A 6,801-nucleotide genomic window follows, 5' to 3' on the forward strand; every position below is an offset into this window, starting at 1 on the left:
TATCTGCACTGTTTGTTTACTTCACTGGTTTGCACTCTATCTGCCATGTGCCTTGTGCCTTGTGCTGCTTTATATATTTTTTTATATATTTTTTTTTTACATTTTACCTTATTTGTATATTTGTATAGTTGTATTTTATATTTAATCTGTATCTATCTGTATTTATGTTCTACTGTTAGTGTTATCTGTATGCACCAAGGGTCTGAGAGTAACGCAATTTCAATTCTCTGTGTGTATGTGCTGTACATGTGGAAGAATTGACAATAAAGCAGACTTGACTTGACTTGGCATGCAGACGTGCGACCAGCAGGAGGCGCTCTGGACACACACACTTTTGGTTGCGTCATTTACAGCATTTCTCCCTGTATCCTCTCTTTCATCCTTGTTGTTCGTCTCTCTCTCTTTCTGATTGGCTGTTGTTCTGTGGTTTGTGAATGGGCTGATGTGGAAGTGGGCGTGGCCTGACTCACCGAAGGGGACAATGATTGGACAGGTGATGCTGTACGTCATAACGACGGTGAAAACGCACATCATCCAGGCGTAGGCAGCTCCGAACTGAAACTCATAGGCTTGATGCTGCAAGCACACGCGCACACACACACACACACACACACACCATTATACAACTACAAACAGCATAGGCTGGAATCACATCCAGGTGAACAGCAGGTAAAAATAACTAATTTGTGGGTGGTTGAATCTCACAAAATTTGTAAAAAAAAAACTAAAAAATTCATCACTCCATGAAAGGGAAAAAAATTATAATTTTTTGCTCAAAGGAAATAAATTTATTTCAATTTCTATTTATTAAAATTAATTAATATTTGAAGGACCATTAAGGATTTTTCCCCATTGTGACATTATTTTCATGACAAATGAGCACATTTTTGTAATGCAAAATTAATAAATAAATAAATGCATAAAATAAAATTTAAATAAATAAATAAATTGTAAAGTATTTTTACATCATGGTAATATTTGTTGGCTGCAATTAATTGATGCTGCTTTAAATAAAGTAATAAATAAAATAATTAAATATATAAATGAATAAATGATTGGATAAAATGCAATTAAATGAATAAATTAATAAATATATGAATGAATGAATAAAATGCAAATGAATGAATGAATGAACAACAAATAAATAAGTAAATAAATAAAAATACAATTGAATGAATGAATGAATGAATGAATGAAATAAGGTAAAGTGTATTTTGGCTAAAACGTGTTTAATATTCATGAAAATAATGTCATAATGCAAAAACAATTTAATGGTCCTAAAAACATTTCTTAAAACATTTTATTTTCTTTATGCAAAATATAATTTCTGATACTTTCTGTGTATTTTGGGATGATGCACAACCCAGATGTCTTACGGTCAAGTTTTGTCAGATTCACCGAAGCATTAATTATTATTAACACACAAGCATTAAAGGTCGGAGTGTGCGTGTCTTCGTACCCGCTTGACGTTGCGTCTCTCCGCGGCCGAGCGAGCCAAACACAGCCGGATCATGTACATGAGCAGACCTGGAATCCGCAGCAGATCCATGGCGTTTCCGATGAACGCCGACGCGATGACGTAATTCACAAAAAACGCTCCGTTATCAGGGAGGAAGACACACCTGAAATTATGATGAAATCAGGTGAAATTAATCAGCACTTTCATTTATGCACTAAATCCAAACTACAAAAATTAACAGCAGGTTTATGAACAATGTAAAACAGTCAGAATTTCTGTTCATTAATATATGAATAAAATGCTACAAGAAAACAAGAAACACATATGAAGCAGCAAAAACGTTGAAGCATTTCAAAACAATAAAATAAAATGAACAATTAAACATTCTGAATTTTACTTCATTAATATTTGAAAATTTAAATTAAATGTAAATAAAATAAAAAATAAAATAAAAGGAATTAAAATATACAGAATTGCAGTAAATGAATAGATGAACATTTAAATAAAATGCTACAAGTGGACAGAAAATTTAATAAAATAAAATAAAAACTTTCAGTTCATTAATATATGAATATTTAAATTAAAAAATGCTACAACTGGTAAGGAAGTTTGCAATAAAATGAAATATAAAATAACTAAAAACCTTCAGAATTTCAGTTCAATGATATATGAATATTTAAATTAATAAAATGCTACAACTGGCGAGAAAGTTTAGGCATTTCAATAAAAAAAAAACAAAAAAACAACTTACTCAAATCTGACGGTAGCTTCGGCCAGGAATTTTTTGTCGAACAGCCAGCGGAAGAAAACGTCCAAACTAATTTAGAGAAGATCATTTAGTATTATGAAACTGCCAACTTTCACACTTTGGAGTTTGTGATTTCAGCAAGCCTTTATCTTGAAGAGGCACTAGTATGGCGTTAAAAGTTGGACAAAACAGCGCAAGCGCGTGAACACAGTGCGCAAGCGAACTACAGTACTGCGCGCACAGTGACAAAGCTCGCATATAAAATGTAAACCTGAAAAAATGGCAAATTCCAAACTCGAGCACAAAAAATATGATCGTGTACACACATATACACGCTGCGAGGACAAATTACAAAACCGCGAGCAGATCTAAACACACGCGCGAGCTGAACCCTTCACACACACAAGTTTTGACAGTCAGGGGGCGGGGCCCAAACATATGCTTGTTGTGTTCTCAAATGCTATTGGCTGCTGGCCAAATCCTGTATTGATTGGCTGCTCGTCGTCTGACTGGCTGTTGATTGGCTGTTGTAGGCCTTCTCCTGACGAGAACGAACGAAACGAACGGGTTGACTTGGAATTGGATAATGGCAGACAGTAAAGAGGTAAATTTTCCATTAATATATAGCTTTTAACACGATCGTTAACAAATCTTAATGCGCTATCTGATGCCAACATCTACGATGGGTTATTATAGGCTAATGTTGCCAGTTCAGTAACTTTATTTTAAGTGTTTTTTTCGTCGTCTTTATTTACAAGGATTTCGTTTGACCTGTTTTTGATGGATATTCTTCTGAAATGGCTAACCCAAGTAAAAAACCAAGAGATGGCTGTTAATACGTATCACAAGTCAGTTCTATAAACATTTGACTAAATATTTTAATCACTTACATGCAAACTTGGGTTAGCTATTTCAGAAGAATATCCATCAAAAACACAGGTCAAACGAAATCCTAAAAGTTGGACAAAACGCATATGTTTGGGCCCCGCCCCCTGACTGTCAAATAGTGGTTAATCGGATCGTAGTCGATCCGTGATCCGTACGGACCAAGCCCCACGGTTCGGCACGCATGTGATCCGCGGATTAATTGCAAAATTTAACCATAATAGAGTATAAGTTTATCATTTGTCCGTATTTACACAAGCAAGCGAATTTTAAACAATTCCAGAGAGAAAAGGCGAAAGGGAACTCGATTCGTTACTCGCGCGCTCTTCTCTACGCGCACAGCCGCACACACACGAAGCGCACGAACACCGAACTGAATCCTCTTCTGAATCCTGAACAGACACATAGTTGAACCACTACTGTCAAAACTTCCTGTGCGTGAAGGGTTCAGCTCACGCGTGCGTTTAGATCTGCTCACGGTTTTGTTATTTGTCCTCACAGCGTGTATATGCGTGTACACGATCATATTTTTTGTGCTCTAGTTTGGAATTTGCCATTTCTTCAGGTTAACATTTTACGTGCGAGCTTTGTCACTGTGCGCGCAGTACTGTAATTCACTTGTGCTGTTTTGTCCAACTTTACACGCCATATACTAGCAATCATCACAAGCAAACTAGCAATGTTTAATACACTAAAAAGCTAATTATAGTGAAACCATTCAACACAATAAAAGCCTCTGCACCGAACACATCAGCACAAATATTGCTGACGGAGTCTCGCAGAGATGTTTGGATCAGAGCTTCAGGCAGATACTCAAACGAGTCCCATGACAGATATAAATTAGGATTTAAATATGCAATTACAGATTCAAATAAACCTCCCACGTCCACAGGGTCTGTCGCCTGCATCACAAATGTAGAGACAGTACCTGCTGAGACCCAGAGACGGCAGCAGGAGAACCATGAAGATCAGGAAGGTGTAGCACTTGTGCATGGTGGTCCTGTTCTCGCCCGACCTGAGAAACACGCCAGATTAAAAACACGAGACACTTCAGAGCAGCTATTGCATTTCAGTTGGAGATGACTGTGGGATTGTACCTGGTCCAATGGGCTTCAAAGAAGGCGGAGTAGTAGACGATGGTGGGCAGCAGTGCGGAGAAGGCCCACAGGAGTAGCGTGGGGAAAAACTGGGTGATGATTGGGTTCTAGACACACAGACACATCGTCATGAGTTTACAGTCACAATAAATGCTTTTTCATAATGTACACATTTTCAAAAGACTCTTAATGCATGGTTTTTCCTTCTGCAGCATCAGTGAACTTTATTTTGTCTAAATATCATCATAGGATTTTTCTATGAACGGGGTCATTTTTATAAATTCAACTTATTTTCTCTTGTGGACTATCTCATGAAATATCTCATTCAGGTCAGTACTAAATAACAAATAACATGCATTTTGTAATATCCCTCATATTTTGGCAAAATAATTAACATTTTGCAGATTCTGCAACGCGTATGTAAACTTTTGACCACAACTATGCATGTATATATAATTATATATATTTTTTCTGGATTCTTCTTTTTTTTAACCATTTAATTTTTTCTGGATTCTGTTTTAATGCCTAAATTAAATCTGAGTAATTATGGAATTTTTAGGGCCCTAAGAAATCAGTTTTATTTTCCCCAAATTCTGTTTTCTTTTTGAATTTTTCTGGTTTCTGATTTAATGGTTTTATTAAATTTTAATAATAAACAGCACCTTTGATTAATTTAATGAATAAAACGTCAACTTTTTCATTTTTTTTGTACTGTCATGGCTGGTCTCTATATAAACATCATCGCCGATCGCAGCCTTACGTTCAGATACTCCACAGGCTTGGTGACGGTGAACTTGTCCATAGTGGAGATGATGATGGCCGGGGTGGTGAGGAAGAAGAGGAGGAGGAAGAGGATGCAGTTAATGATGAAGCAGCGAAGCCACCAGGAAACTCCTCCCAAAGACAGATTCTCCCTGCGATCAAAACACCACGTCAGCAAACCACACACACACGCACACACACACACGCACACACACTCTGCAGAAAGCTTAAAATCTCTTCTCTTGATAAGCTATCACTTCTCATGGGTAATTCCTGCACATAATGAAGTCAGCAAAGAAACGGCTGACAGACAGAGAGAAGCAGTAGCTGCTGGGAATTCAATAATAGCGCACTGCTCTCTATAAACTATATACGGCCTGCTATGTTTTTACAGTACTGTATGTGAAACAGTATTATAGGCATCTATGAAATCAGATTAAGATTTTCCCCCAAATTCCATAATATTTTTTTTATTTTTATCTGGATTCCGTTTTAATGGCTAAATTACATTTTAGTAATTATTGAATTTTTAGGGCTGCATGAAATTATTATTTTTTTCCCCCTCAAATTCGGTTTTATTTTTCTTAATTTTTTCTGGTGTCTGATTTAATAACGGTTTTATAAAATTATAATACAAAACAGCATCTCTGATCAATTTCATTAATAAAATTTTACAATTTAATAACTAACTGGGTCCTATGAAATGTTTTATCTCTTCAGAAATGTATTATCAAAAACTGTATTAATCAAATGAATGCCATAAAACATTAACAACTTAATTAATGGTTATGAAATTTCATGTTATACCGTAAATCCTATTTTTATGACTCACTTAACAACAATTTCAGTTTAATAAAAAAATTCATTTTAGGGTCCTATGAAATCCATTTGTCCCCTCAAATTTTATTTATTTATTTTTTCACAAATTCTGTTTTATGTTTTACTTTTTCTGAATGACATTTTAATGGTTTAATTACATTTTTTTAAATGAAAAGAATGTCTGATCAATTTAATGAATAAAACTTTATCGATTTAGTAAGTTAATAAAAGACTGAGATTTAATACAAGAATGATGATTTAACACAGACTGATAAACTGGTAATCAAATGAAGGCACACATCATTAAGTTTAATTAATTTTTAAGAAATCCTATGTTTTTATGACTGAATTCTTTGCAGGAATCATAGGGTATGCATATCCTACAGCATGCATTATGAATCAAGAAAGCAGAGTTATTTTGCAATCCAGTTTTGTGTAAAAATATCAGAATTATTTGCAGACCCATTAAATAAAGAGCTTTAAGAAATCCTAATCCTGTTTTTATGACTGAATTCTTTGCAGGAATCATAGGGTATGCATATCCTACAGCATGCATTATGAATCAAGAAAGTAGAGTTATTTTGCAATCCAGTTTTGTGTAAAAATATCAGAATTATTTGCAGACCCATTAAATAAAGAGTCAAGGACGGTCAAGTCAAGTGCACTGCACTCTGGGATACAGTACTTCACACAGTGTGCTCTGGTTTTAACCAGTCGAATGGGTCATTTTTCCATGCTATTACTAACAAAGAGAGAAAGAGAGAGTGAATGAGTGTATTCCTCACCAGCGCACGTTTTGGGGGTCCGGTGCGTAGATGACGCTCCAGTTACTGACATGAAGACTGTCACTGAACTGAGAGGAGCGCGGCTCCTGACGACAGTTACAGCCCTGACACTGACACGCATTAAAGTCCTTCAGGATGCTGCAGACACACACACACACCGCATCAGCTACAGATCCTAAACCATAACATGACTGCATCTGAAGGCATCACAAATTTCAACCAAGAAGAAACATTTTTCATTGAATA

At 35.7% G+C, this 6,801-nt stretch overlaps 1 pseudogene; it reads right to left on the bottom strand.

The window, feature by feature from the left end:
* Window positions 1-6,801, bottom strand: part of LOC107712956 (CSC1-like protein 2) — a 67,806-nt pseudogene that overhangs the window by 12,163 nt on the left and 48,842 nt on the right.

The sequence above is a fragment of the Sinocyclocheilus rhinocerous genome, unplaced genomic scaffold, assembly GCF_001515625.1.
Source record: "Sinocyclocheilus rhinocerous isolate Xijiao unplaced genomic scaffold, SAMN03320098_v1.1 scaffold147, whole genome shotgun sequence".
NCBI lineage: Eukaryota > Metazoa > Chordata > Actinopteri > Cypriniformes > Cyprinidae > Sinocyclocheilus > Sinocyclocheilus rhinocerous.